Source organism: Salmo salar, chromosome ssa13, assembly GCF_905237065.1.
Source record: "Salmo salar chromosome ssa13, Ssal_v3.1, whole genome shotgun sequence".
Classification (NCBI taxonomy): Eukaryota; Metazoa; Chordata; class Actinopteri; order Salmoniformes; family Salmonidae; genus Salmo; species Salmo salar.
Genome location: NC_059454.1, coordinates 91,308,407 through 91,322,967, shown reverse-complemented (window position 1 = coordinate 91,322,967; position 14,561 = coordinate 91,308,407). Strand labels below are relative to the sequence as shown.

General features: G+C 46.5%; 1 long non-coding RNA gene across 1 annotated transcript; it reads right to left on the bottom strand.

The window, feature by feature from the left end:
- Nucleotides 1-2,175: 2,175 nt before the first annotated feature.
- LOC106568220 (uncharacterized) lies at nucleotides 2,176-4,552 on the bottom strand. The gene is made up of 3 exons (XR_001320246.2): nucleotides 2,970-4,552; nucleotides 2,570-2,684; nucleotides 2,176-2,428 (listed from the first exon to the last, which is right to left on the bottom strand). It is a non-coding gene; the product is annotated as an uncharacterized lncRNA (long non-coding RNA).
- Nucleotides 4,553-14,561: the final 10,009 nt, after the last annotated feature.

Here is a 14,561-nt window from a genome sequence, read left to right as displayed (position 1 = left end):
ACTATAGGAGGACGGGCTCATTGTAATGGGTGTACAGTATACTCATTACAGAGGAGGCTGTTGGGAGAAACTATAGGAGGACGGGCTCATTGTAATGGGTGTACAGTATACTCATTACAGAGGAGGCTGGTGGGAGAAACTAGGAGGACGGGCTCATTGTAATGGGTGAACAGTATGCTCATTACAGAGGAGGCTGGTGGGAGAAACTAGGAGGACGGGCTCATTGTAATGGGTGTACAGTATGCTCATTACAGAGGAGGCTGGTGGGAGAAACTATAGGAGGACGGGCTCATTGTAATGGGTGTACAGTATACTCATTACAGAGGAGGCTGGTGGGAGAAACTAGGAGGACGGGCTCATTGTAATGGGTGTACAGTATACTCATTACAGAGGAGGCTGGTGGGAGAAACTAGGAGGACGGGCTCATTGTAATGGGTGTACAGTATACTCATTACAGAGGAGGCTGGTGGGAGAAACTAGGAGGACGGGCTCATTGTAATGGGTGTACAGTATACTCATTACAGAGGAGGCTGGTGGGAGAAACTAGGAGGACGGGCTCATTGTAATGGGTGTACAGTATACTCATTACAGAGGAGGCTGGTGGGAGAAACTAGGAGGACGGGCTCATTGTAATGGGTGTACAGTATACTCATTACAGAGGAGGCTGGTGGGAGAAACTAGGAGGACGGGCTCATTGTAATGGGTGTACAGTATACTCATTACAGAGGAGGCTGGTGGGAGAAACTAGGAGGACGGGCTCATTGTAATGGGTGTACAGTATACTCATTACCGTGGAGGAGGCTGGTGGGAGAAACTATAGGAGGACGGGCTCATTGTAATGGGTGTACAGTATACTCATTACAGAGGAGGCTGGTGGGAGAAACTAGGAGGACGGGCTCATTGTAATGGGTGTACAGTATACTCATTACAGAGGAGGCTGGTGGGAGAAACTATAGGAGGACGGGCTCATTGTAATGGGTGTACAGTATACTCATTACAGAGGAGGCTGGTGGGAGAAACTAGGAGGACGGGCTCATTGTAATGGGTGTACAGTATGCTCATTACAGAGGAGGCTGGTGGGAGAAACTAGGAGGACGGGCTCATTGTAATGGGTGTACAGTATACTCATTACAGAGGAGGCTGGTGGGAGAAACATAGGAGGACGGGCTCATTGTAATGGGTGTACAGTATACTCATTACAGAGGAGGCTGGTGGGAGAAACTAGGAGGACGGGCTCATTGTAATGGGTGTACAGTATACTCATTACAGAGGAGGCTGGTGGGAGAAACTAGGAGGACGGGCTTATTGTAATGGGTGTACAGTATGCTCATTACAGAGGAGGCTGGTGGGAGAAACTAGGAGGACGGGCTCATTGTAATGGGTGTACAGTATACTCATTACAGAGGAGGCTGGTGGGAGAAACTAGGAGGACGGGCTCATTGTAATGGGTGTACAGTATACTCATTACAGAGGAGGCTGGTGGGAGAAACTAGGAGGACGGGCTCATTGTAATGGGTGTACAGTATACTCATTACAGAGGAGGCTGGTGGGAGAAACTAGGAGGACGGGCTCATTGTAATGGCTGGAATGAAATAAATGGAACGGATGTGTTTGATATCATTCCATTTATTACATTACAATGAGCCTATCCTCCTATAGCTCCTCCCACCATCCTCCTCTGACTCATACCATGACACACAGGTGTGTAAAATAAGTTTAGAGAATGTATTAAAGCGCAGTCAATTCCCTATTGAGACTCACTTCCTGCATAATGGGGGGAGGGGTTAGCCAAGTGTTCTTGTCCAGAACTGTTTTGGGTAGATTCTCCTTGAGCCGTGTGAGGTAGATTTGCCTGACTAACGCCAAGTACTCTGTGTTGTCAACACAGGCTGGCTGATTTCTGGTCATGAAGCCCTTGATGAACCTACAAAATATGATCACAAAGTACAACCGATTTTGAGGAGTATTTGTGGTAGATGTTGACCTTTTGTCTTTGGAGATATCTTCTGATCTTTGTCTCTTACTTAATGACCTTGACAGCCCAGGCTCTCTTCTCCCTCACTCCTGGCCTTCATGCCTCTCCAGCATGTCTCAATCTTAATGGAAGGTTTATTTGAACAGTGAGAGACAGAATAACAACAAAAAAATCCAGAACAACGCATGTCAAAAATGTTATAAAATGATTTGCATTTTAATGAGGGAAATAAGTATTTGACCCCTCTGCAAAACATGACTTAGTACTTGGTGGCAAAACCCTTGTTGGCAATCACAGAGGTCAGACGTTTCTTGTAGTTGGCCACCAGGTTTGCACACATCTCAGGAGGGATTTTGTCCCACTCCTCTTTGCAGATCTTCTCCAAGTCATTAAGGTTTCAAGGCTGACATTTGGCAACTCGAACCTCCACAGACATTGTCTGCCAGGGCGTAGCTGAAAGGGAGGGCAATGAAGTAGAGGTTCAATAACACTGCTGATGAATATACTGTAGATAGATAGGCAGCACTGTATAGCATATCTTGTGGCGCACACATACAAGCAAACACATGTTATACATGTACACATGCAACTTACATATGGGGTGGAAGCACAAAAAAGTACACTCCCATGTAAATGTCCATCTGCTTCTTGGTGTAGATTCCCAGATCTTTGTAGGGATTGACTGACACTAGGACGTACCAGCGTAGGTCTGTGGGAAATGTATTAGAATGAACATTATGAGAGATGGATGCCTGTCTGCATGGGTGCAACAACAATGTAGTGTGCTTGTTATCTACATGACCTTACAGAAAGTAAGGTAGCTCACCCTGTAGGTACAGCACATTAGCTGCTGTTTCAGCAGAGCAAAGTGCCAGTTCAATTAGGGGAGAAACACTATTTTCCCTGGCGCGTTGTGGTCTTGAGGTAGGGTGGCTTTTTGGCCGAGAGGAAGGCAATGGGATATCTCCGGACTGCGTGTAGAGGATAGACTCACGTAAATTAGGTTATTGTGGAAGCGTTTCCTCAAGTTGTCCAGGAAGGCACTCTCACTGGTGTAGGCATTCAGAAAAACGAAATCCTGGATGCCCACGCGATCCCGGGCCGTAAGGGAGCCCTCCACGTCCCGAAGGATCCGGTTACAGTGCTCCTCCAGGCTCTGACCAATCAGAGACAGGGTCCAGAACAGTTGCGTTGATATCTTATATGCAAATGCCTCCAAAGCACAACATAACAATACTGTCACAAATCTCATCAGGACATGACAGCTGTAAACTTAGTAACGACAACTAGATTACAAATCATTTATCTGCTGTATTCTTTTCAGACAAAACAATACACTGTTTTTCATATTAGTGACATGTTTTCACAGCAATAACTCAAGGAACCTTTCACTGCCAAAGGACTCATGTCCTGTCCCTCTGTGTTCTGTTTTCCTTGGAGTTATCTGCATCTGTCAGGTCTGACGCTGTGCCACGCAATGCTCATTGACACACACACACACAGATACAGGCAATCTTGTCCTAAGACAGTTCATTTCCTCTCAACGTGTCCTCATCTCTTAGCCTCGCAAAGACGTCTGATCCCGCAAGCTTACATTAAACGCTACGCGGATGTCCGCACAGCGTTTAATTTAATATTGCGGGATCAGGCGGCTTCGCGAAGCTACTCATCTCTGGCATGTGTGGGGACCTTGACCACATCCCCAGCACATGACAGATGGGAGTTCAGTTCAGGCATTCCTATCTAATCTGCTTTCATGTTCCTCAAGGAGCAATCAGTCTCTTGTCACTGTTTACAGAGGATACACACGTCCCCCTCCCCACACAAATATATTGCAAACTCCACCCATTTACCCCAAAAGCAGGGTCAAAACACAGACCAACTCCAAAGCTGTTGCACTGAAATCAACTCTTAGAAATGCTAATAATGTTATCCCTACGACGGCATTAATAATGTGTAATTTACAATACTTTTGTGCTTCCATAATTTATATTCTGAACAAAAGCCAAACTTTACTGTTATGAAAATCCAATTGTTGCTGAAGTTTCGTACCCCAAACAAATGAGCTCTTGGACCACAATACGCATCGTCACATTATCAGTCAGATCTGTTCTCCCTAATTACAGTGCTATTCATATATTTTTTTTACAAAGATGTTCAAAGTAATGCATATCAAAGTCCCTACCGTGAGTGGAAATCCTTGGTCTCAGACTGCTGTGAGCTCCAATCCCCTTTTATACTGAACATCTGGGTTTATTTAAGGGAAAGGACCGTATGGAAGGAAACATTGACATATTGCCCCCTCCATTTCCACCAATAGGAAGCCAACAATAATACAAAAAGTGAGCGAGAAAGGAAGCAGAAATGGTCTGTGTGTGTAGGTGTGGAGTCATGTATTTATTAATAACTAAGTCTTACTTATGACATCAGCTTACTTATGACATAAAGGTGAGAAACTGCTACATGTAACGTTACAGTAAAGACAATGATTACACTGTTCTATGGCTACTCTCCCTCCAAATACCTTTACACCAAATGACCCCCTTCTTGTCCTGCTCAGCAAAGCACTGTATGGCAATCCCCCTCTTAGGGGAAACAGGGCTATTTTCAGCCCCTCTTACAGGAAAGAAACACTACCAGTCCCAGTTACCAGGTGGAAGATGGCCCAAGTGCACCAACACACAAGGCAAATCATCACTTTAGTTATTTACATTGTGCCTTCCTGATGCCATTTCCCTAGGGAAAGAATGAAGGACATGCTTCCCGCTGGGCACACACGGGTTGAATCAACGTTGTTGCAATGTCATTTGTCAACCTATTGTGATGTGGAATCTACCTGGAAAAAACATTTGGATTTGAAAAAAGTAATCAACCAGTTTTCATCTCATTTCAACCAGCATTGTAAACATTGAAATTAGGGTTAAACTTAAATACAATGACTTAATCTGACTAACAGGTTCTTATATCAATCTAATTTCAACATAATACTTTTTATTTTATTTATATAACCTTTATTTAACTAGGCAATCATCAGAACTATGTAGAAGGCCAGCATCCCGGAGTCGCCTCTTCACTGTTGACATTGAGTCTGGTGTTTTGTGTGTAAAATTTAATGAAGCTGTCAGTTAAGGACTTGTGAAGCGTCTGTTTCTCAAACTAGACACTCTAATGTACTTGTCCTCTACTTAACCTGATAAAATATGTACTCTCTCAGAGCTAAACTCAGCAAAAAAAGAAACGTCCTCTCACTGTCAACTGTGTTTATTTTCAGCAAACTTAACATGTGTAAATATTTGTATGAACATAACAAGATTCAACAACTGAGACATAAACTGAACAAGTTACACAGACATTTGTCTCACAGGAATTGAATAATGTGTCCCTGAACAAAGGGGGGTCAAAATCAAAAGTAACAGTCAGTATCTGGTGTGGCCACCAGCTGCATTAAGTACTGCAGTGCATCTCCTCCTCATGGACTACACCAGATTTGCCAGTTCTTGCTGTGAGATGTTACCCCACTCTTCCACCAAGGCACCTGCAAGTTCCCGGACATTTCTGGGGGAAATGGGCCTAGCCCTCACCCTCTGATCCAACAGGTCCCAGACATACTCAATGAGATTGAGATCCGGGCTCTTCGCTGACCATGGCAGAACACTGACATTCCTGTCTTGCAGGAAATCACACACAGAACGAGCAGTATGACTGGTGGCATTGTCATGCTGGAGGGTCATGTCAGGATGAGCCTGCAGGAAGGGTACCACATGAGGGAGGAGGATGTCTTCCCTGTAACGCACAGCATTGAGATTGCCTGCAATGACAGCAAGCTCAGTCCGATGATGCTGTGACACACCGCCCCAGAACATGACGGACCCTCCACCTCCAAATCGATCCCACTCCAGAGTACAGGCCTCAGTGTAACCCTCATTCCTTCGACGATAAACGCAAATCTGACCATCACCCCTGGTGAGATAAAACCGCGACTCGTCAGCGAAGAGCACTTTTTGCCAGTCCTGTCTGGTCCAGCGGCGGTGGGTTTGTGCCCATAGGCGACGTTGTTGCCGGGGATGTCTGGTGAGGACCTGCCTTACAACAGGCCTACAAGCCCTTAGTCCAGCCTCTCTCAGCCTGTTGCGGACAGTCTGAGCACTGAGGGAGGGATTGTGCGTTCCTGGTGTAACTCGGGCAGTTGTTGTTGCCATCCTGTACTTGTCCCGCAGGAGTGATGTTCGGATGTACCGATCCTGTGCAGGTGCTGTTACACGTGGTCTGCCACTGCGAGGACGATCGGATGTCCGTCCTGTCTCCTTGTAGCGCTGTCTTAGGCGTCTCACAGTACAGACATTGCAATTAATTGCCCTAGCCACTTCTGCAGTCCTCATGCCTCCTTGCAGCATGCCTAAGGCACGTTCACGCAGATGAGCAGGGACCCTGGGCATCTTTCTTTTGGTGTTTTTCAGAGTCAGTAGAAAGGCCTCTTCAGTGTCCTAAGTTTTCAGAACTGTGACGTTAAGACACTAACAGTTTACAGACGGTAGGCAATTAACGACCGTTCCACAGGTACATGTTCATCAATTGTTTATGGTTCATTGAATAAGCATTGGAAACAGTGTTTAAACCCTTTACAGTGAAGATCTATGAAGTTATTTGGATTTTTACAAATTATCTTTCAAAGACAGGGTCCTGAACGTTTCTTTTTTTGCTGAGTTTATATGTGTATCTTCTAAGCTACAGTGAATAGTTTACTATAGGAGCTGTGTGGTAAACGTAGGGGCATGATTTGAAAGCTCATGGTCCCAAGGCTCACACCCAGACCTCCACCATGCTACCAGAAGACATAGAAGTCTAAAGCTGCCTAAAACACGAGCCCTCCAGGATGTATTTCTGAGAACACAGGGGGGCAGAGAAGTGCAAAAAACCTTTTCAATCAACCACTCTAAGAAAAAAAGGAAAAAATCCTCTTCCAACCCCCATTCTCCCACCCTCTACCTGGCACAGCAACCCGTCACATCTTACATGGTTGCCAGCTCTGCAACACTGAAAACCTCTTCTATTCAGTTCTATAGTACTTTTCCCCCTGAACTGCAAGAAAGGCTTTTTCAATTTTCTGTAATGTTAAGAAAACATCCATTAAAAGATGCCCCTCCAATCCATCTTGTATGTGAAAAGCATTTTTGGTCATGTGAATAAGAAGGTGGAAACCTTTTTAAAGAGCAGTACACAATCCAGTCCACACATTCAGCCAGTATGTCTATTCAGTAATTATTCATTAGAAAACATTCAACGTCACAGTCAATTTCACACTCAACAGTCAAAACACAAAAGAGTTTTGGCCTATTTACTGCAAGCAGGGTAATGCTGAGGGGAACGACAGAGCAAGAGAAAGCACAACAGGGGGTGTGGGTGACAGTTGGGTGATGGGGTGGTGTATTCTTCTAATATGTGAACCCCAAAAGCAAGTATTTATATGTCAAGGAACAGACTATAAGGAGAAGTAATGGTCTCAGACTTGCTGAGCTATGACACCTATAGTTATCATGAGGAACAAAACAATAGAACATATTTTTTAGTCTTCTGATTTCATTACTACTGAATTGTTATTCCGATCCTCAAGGAATGTGGGTAACTGGGTTAGGGATGTGGAAGAGGTGGGGGGTTGATTTCTCCCACCTTTGAGCTACTATTTATGTTGCACTCTCCTCCCCTCCAGAATCCCTCCCTCCGATCTCCTCCCAGCCCAGCATCATGTTAAACCAATGAGACAGGTGAACAACATCACTGAAGGCGCCCCATTTGAGATGTCAGAATCAATCTGACAAAACAGAAGGAGGTCGATGGGGATCAAACCTCCCTTTCTCCCTTCCTTAGCATAAACAAGGGAACTGGGCCCTTCTTATCCACATTGAAAGTGAAAATGTCTTGAAATTCCATTATCTCGCTCTGTGCGCGAGTACACGCATACATGCTTGTGTGAGATAAAGTTTCTCTTTGCACTTGTGTTTGACACACTCTTCATTGCTGAAAACGGAAGGACCATTAAATTATACACATTAATGGTACCGGCAAACAGAAGAGAGTGCCATCTTTTCAAAAAGTCTGAAACAGGTGATAACTCACACAAAGAATGGAGAGAGAGATGTAGAGAGAGAGGGATGTGGAGAGACAGGGATGTGGAGAGGGAGGGAGAGGGATGTAGAGAGAGGGATGTAGAGAGACAGGGATGTGGAGAGACAGGGATGTGGAGAGACAGGGAGAGGGATGTAGAGGGACAGGGATGTGGAGAGGGAGGGAGAGGGATGTAGAGAGAGGGATGTAGAGAGAGAGATGTAGAGAGACAGGGATGTGGAGAGAGAGATGTAGAGAGACAGGGATGTGGAGAGGGAGGGAGAGGGATGTAGAGGGACAGGGATGTGGAGAGGGAGGGAGAGGGATGTAGAGAGAGAGATGTAGAGAGACAGGGATGTGGAGAGGGAGGGAGAGGGAGAGAGAGAGGGATGTAGAGAGGGAGAGAGATGTAGAGAGACAGGGATGTGGAGAGGGAGGGAGAGGGTAGAGAGAGAGATGTAGAGGGACAGGGATGTGGAGAGGGAGGGAGAGGGATGTAGAGGATGTAGAGAGACAGGGATGTGGAGAGGGAGGGAGAGGGATGTAGAGAGAGGGATGTAGAGAGACAGGGATGTGGAGAGGGAGGGAGAGGGATGTAGAGAGAGAGATGTAGAGAGACAGGGATGTGGAGAGGGAGGGAGAGGGATGTAGAGAGACAGGGATGTGGAGAGGGAGGGAGAGGGATGTAGAGAGAGAGAGATGTAGAGAGACAGGGATGTGGAGAGGGAGGGAGAGAGGATGTAGAGAGACAGGGATGTGGAGAGGGGAGGGAGAGGGAGATAGAGAGAGAGATGTAGAGAGACAGGGATGTGGAGAGGGAGATAGAGAGAGAGATGTAGAGAGACAGGGATGTGGAGAGGGAGGGAGAGGGATGTAGAGAGAGGGATGTAGAGGGACAGGGATGTGGAGAGGGAGATAGAGAGAGGGATGTAGAGGGACAGGGATGTGGAGAGGGAGATAGAGGGATGTAGAGAGACAGGGATGTGGAGAGGGAGATAGAGAGAGACAGGGATGTGGAGAGGGAGATAGAGAGAGAGGTGTAGAGAGACAGGGATGTGGAGAGGGAGGGAGAGGGATGTAGAGAGAGGGATGTAGAGGGACAGGGATGTGGAGAGGGAGGGAGAGGGATGTAGAGAGAGGGATGTAGAGGGACAGGGATGTGGAGAGGGAGGGAGAGAGATGTAGAGAGACAGGGATGTGGAGAGGGAGGGAGAGGGATGTAGAGAGACAGGGATGTGGAGAGGGAGGGAGAGGGATGTAGAGAGAGAGATGTAGAGAGACAGGGATGTGGAGAGGGAGGGAGAGAGATGTAGAGAGACAGGGATGTGGAGAGGGAGGGAGAGGGATGTAGAGAGAGGGATGTAGAGGGACAGGGATGTGGAGAGGGAGATAGAGAGAGGGATGTAGAGAGACAGGGATGTGGAGAGGGAGGGAGAGGGATGTAGAGAGAGGGATGTAGAGGGACAGGGATGTGGAGAGGGAGATAGAGAGAGGGATGTAGAGGGACAGGGATGTGGAGAGGGAGATAGAGGGATGTAGAGAGAGGGATGTAGAGGGACAGGGATGTGGAGAGGGAGATAGAGAGAGGGATGTAGAGGGACAGGGATGTGGAGAGGGAGAGGGATGTGGAGAGGGAGATAGAGAGAGGGATGTGGAGAAGTATATAGAGAGAGAGGGATTTGGAGTGAGAGGGTGGAGAGAGGGATGGAGAGAAGGATGTGGAGATAGAGAGATAGAGAGAGCGATTTGGAGAGAGGGATGTGGAGAGAAATAGATGTGGATAGAGAAGGATGACACTAGCAAAGGTGGAAAATGAACAACAACACACCTACATTTAATGGCAGGCTAAAGTGGAACAGGAAAGCCTATCTGACCGAGCGGCCATCACCCTAGAGGCCAGCCCATTGTCCCAGGCTCTCCACTTTGGGACAGGATCCTGTTACTCTGTCACAAAGTGGCCGTTAGGCTCCTGAAAGAGAGCACTCCTCATGGGCCACAGACTGACACCACACATCACCCAGGGCAACACACACATGTTTAGGGGGCTCCAGGTGTCCGGAGAAACCTGAGAGTCACGGTTCTGTATCTCATCCTACAATGGTTCCTTTTTATAGCTTCAATTGTAGAGATCAAATACAGCATACTATAATGTGGTAGAAAACAGTACTATAAACTGTATGTATTTTACCACTGTATTAGATATTTTTCCAAAGTCTGGAAAAGGTTGAAGCTTAAGGTGGTGGTCTTCATAAGTGGCGAGCAAGGCACTTAACGCTAATTGCTCCTGTAAGTCGCTCTGAGGGTCTGCTAAATGACAACAAAAAAATTCAATAACATTGGGGAACAGTCATTTTTGCCTTTGCAACTTTATCAATATGCCGTTCTATCAAACAGAGGGAAAGCACACAGACACACTAAAAAACACACAGCAGTATTACCTCACTCATCTCCAAAGCCATGTGAGTCATGGTTGAATCTGTCTTGTAATGGATCAAACAACTTAGAACTATCGTCCCCGATTTCGCAGTAAAGGGGGACTCTCGTCCTGGAGCTGTTCTAGCAACCAAGCAACACTCTCATTCTAGAGCTACTTTTAGCCTCTGGCGACTCAGACGCAAGTATGTCCCTTTGACCCTATCACCTCACTGTCACACTGCTTTCCTCTGTCCCTCTGACTTCCATGCTCTCTGACAGAACTGGGGAGTTTCTCCATGTGGACTTGTACTTCCTGCTGGAGTGTGGCTCCGGTCCTGTCCATGCTGAGACCATACATGCTGAGACCATACATGCTGAGACCATGCACGCTGAGACCATGCACGCTGAGACCACGCTGAGACCATGCAGCTGAGACTATGCACGCTGAGACCACACGCTGAGACTACGCACGCTGAGACCACGCTGAGACCATGCACGCTGAGACCATGCACGCTGAGACCATGCACGCTGAGACCACCCTGAGACCATGCACGCTGAGACCATGCACGCTGAGACCATGCACGCTGAGACCATGCACGCTGAGACCATGCACGCTGAGACCACGCTGAGACCACGCTGAGACCATGCACGCTGAGACCACGCTGAGACCATGCACGCTGAGACCATGCTGAGACCACGCTGAGACCATGCACGCTGAGACCATGCGCACGCTGAGACCATGCATGCTGAGACCATGCACGCTGAGACCATGCACGCTGAGACCATGCACGCTGAGACCATGCACGCTGAGACCATGCACGCTGAGACCATGCACGCTGAGACCATGCATGCTGAGACCACGCTGAGACCATGCACGCTGAGACCATGCTGAGACCACGCTGAGACCATGCACGCTGAGACCATGCACGCTGAGACCACGCACGCTGAGACCATGCACGCTGAGACCATGCACGCTGAGACCATGCACGCTGAGACCACGCTGAGACCATGCACGCTGAGACACACGCTGAGACTATGCACGCTGAGACCACGCACGCTGAGACCACGCTGAGACCATGCACGCTGAGACCATGCACGCTGAGACCACGCTGAGACCATGCACGCTGAGACCATGCACGCTGAGACCATGCACGCTGAGACCATGCACGCTGAGACCATGCACGCTGAGACCATGCACGCTGAGACCCACGCTGAGACCATGCACGCTGAGACCATGCACGCTGAGACCACGCTGAGCTAGTTGGCTCTGGAAGCTCTAAGATAGTTCATCATTCATGAAGCCTAGGCAGGAAGGTCTTATTCAGTGCTGCACATGAGTGTCCCTTGACACACACTGTGTGTTTGTGTGTGTGTGCATGTGTGTGTGCGTCAGTGTGTGTATGCATGCGTGTAAAACACAAGGATTCAGAAACTATCTGCTCCAAGCCCCCCTCCTCGTGCTCGTCCTTCTCCTCACATAAAATGACAGTGCAGGTTTGTGTTACTGATCTTTGATTAGGCAGATACATTTATGACTAATTATAAACCACTCATAAATACCAAGGTGAAGCTACAGTAACAGGCCTGTTGGGATGAAACTATTGTCCTCTCAGTGCATCTTAAAACTGCTGTCAGAGGGACATATAGACCACACTGAGACCACGCTGAGCTGGCTGGCTTTCCCTGTCATCTTAAAAAATATATATCAAGTTTGTTCTCATTTTCATTCAAACAGATCATACGTGATTTAACTAACCATAAATAAGTTATTGATCGACATTGTTATCCAGAACGATTATTTAAGATGAAGAAAAAACTAAGTATAGATGATCACCTTCCCTGTCTTGTGGATTAGTACTAAGTAATGTGTTGGGTTGTGACAGGATTGACGGAAGCGTAACATTGCCCTCTCATTCCGACTGTTTAAAATGTAAAGTTGAGCATCCTGTAAACATTAACAAAGGCATCTTGCATTACAGCCACACTGATTAAAAAGAGAGGAGACATTCAAAACAAAAAACATACATTTTAGACACTACTGAAAATCAAAACAGAAGGGATAACTTGACTCCCACCATATCAACTTAAGTTATATACTTTCCAAACAATGTTACATAGAGGCTTACATTCCCAGAGACTACTGTAACTTTTAAGGTAATTTATGGGAAACACTGAACCATTTTGAGCAGTTCATTTTCTGTCTGGTTGCAGCCCCCTACCAAATACCCACCCATATAGTCACAATCACACCACACGTCCTGTGCTCCCTGCCCCTCCAGCCTGTGGTTAGGCTTGTCTAGCCTTAACAAGCTTTGTGCTACCTACCCACAGCTCTCTGATTTAACATGAGTCCCTGTAAAATCCAATTACATCAGAGTTAGGGGGTTGATTTTCCAATTACAGATTTCATGCTGAGTTTGAGGGCTACGATTTGATAACCCCACACACATCAGCCCTCTTTCCCCTCTCTTACACAAACTCTAATTTTCTCCTCTTCCTGACACTTTATGTCTCTGTAATGGGGGAACAAGCCGTATACCCTAGTCATCAAAGTCCACTCCAGTCAAGCGGTAAGGTCATCATCCTCAACCAACCTCTGTCCTACCTTACACTCATTCTATCGTTCAATGAAATGGGATATCAGATCCCGTACACAGCAATGGTTTTTCATTGTTCTACCTTATCATCAATAGGGGGCAGCAGTAGCCTTGAAGTTAGAGAAGCTGGCCTTTAACCAAAGGGTTGCCGGTTCAAATCCCAGGGCGTTGTGCCCTCGTACAAGGCACTTAACCACTAATTTATGCCACATAATACACACACCTCTTCCTGCAGCAGGGCACCAATGTACCAAAGACCCCCCGCACACCATAAAAACACAGGTAGATACACATACACTACACACACACACACACACACACACACACACACAAAACCAGCTACACCAGCATATCAGATAACCCCTTAACCTCTCAGAAAATCATGGGTTAACATACTGACCAATTACAGCACAACTCTGTTGAAAAATAGTTCAACATGCATTGAAAGTCAAATGACAAATATCGTTGTACCTTTGAGTACATCTACAGTTGAAGTCGGAAGCTTACATACATTTAGGTTGGAGTCATTAAAACTCGTTTTTCAACCACTCCACACATTTCTTGTTAACAAACTATAGTTTTGACAAGTCGGCTAGGACATCTACTTTGTTCATGACACAAGTAATTTTTCCAACAATTGTTTACAGACAGATTATTTCACTTAAAATTCACTGTATCACAATTCTAGTGGGTCAGAAGTTTACATACACTAAATTGACTCTGCCTTCAAACAGCTTGGAAAATTCCAGAAAATGATGTCATGGCTTTAGAAGCTTCTGATAGGCTAATTGACATCATTTGAGTCAATTGGAGGTGTACCTGTGGATGTATTTCAAGGACTATCTTCAAACTCAGTGCCTCTTTGCTTGACATCATGGTTAAATCAAAAGAAATCAGCCAAGACCTCAGAAAGAAAATTGTAGACCTCCACAAGTCTGGTTCATCCTTGGGAGCAATTTCCAAATGCCTGAAGGTACCACGTTCATCTGTACAAACAATAGTACGCAAGTATAAACACCGTGGGACCACGCAGCCGCCATACCTGTCAGGTTGGTGGGTGTAGCTGGTGTATAAAGTCAGGCTCAGGAGAGCAGAGATGCAGAGATGAGTGAAACAACGTACTTTACTCGACAGCACAAAGTAAACAATTTACAAAGTGCAAAAGGAACGGTTGCCAGAAAGCATGGGTGATAAACACCAGCCGGAACATACCGACCTGAACAAATAACAATCACACACAAAGACATGGGGGAAAGAGGGTTAAATACATGATCAGTAATTGGGAAATGAAAACCAGGTGTGTGGGAAAACGAGACAAAACAAATGGAAAATGACAAATGGATCGGCGATGGCAGGAAGACCACCCGAACAAGGAGAGGCATCAACTTCAGCCGAAGTCGTGACAGTACCCCCCCCCACCCTTGACGAGCCGCGCGTCGACACCGGCCTTGGGGACGACCCGGAGGGTGAGG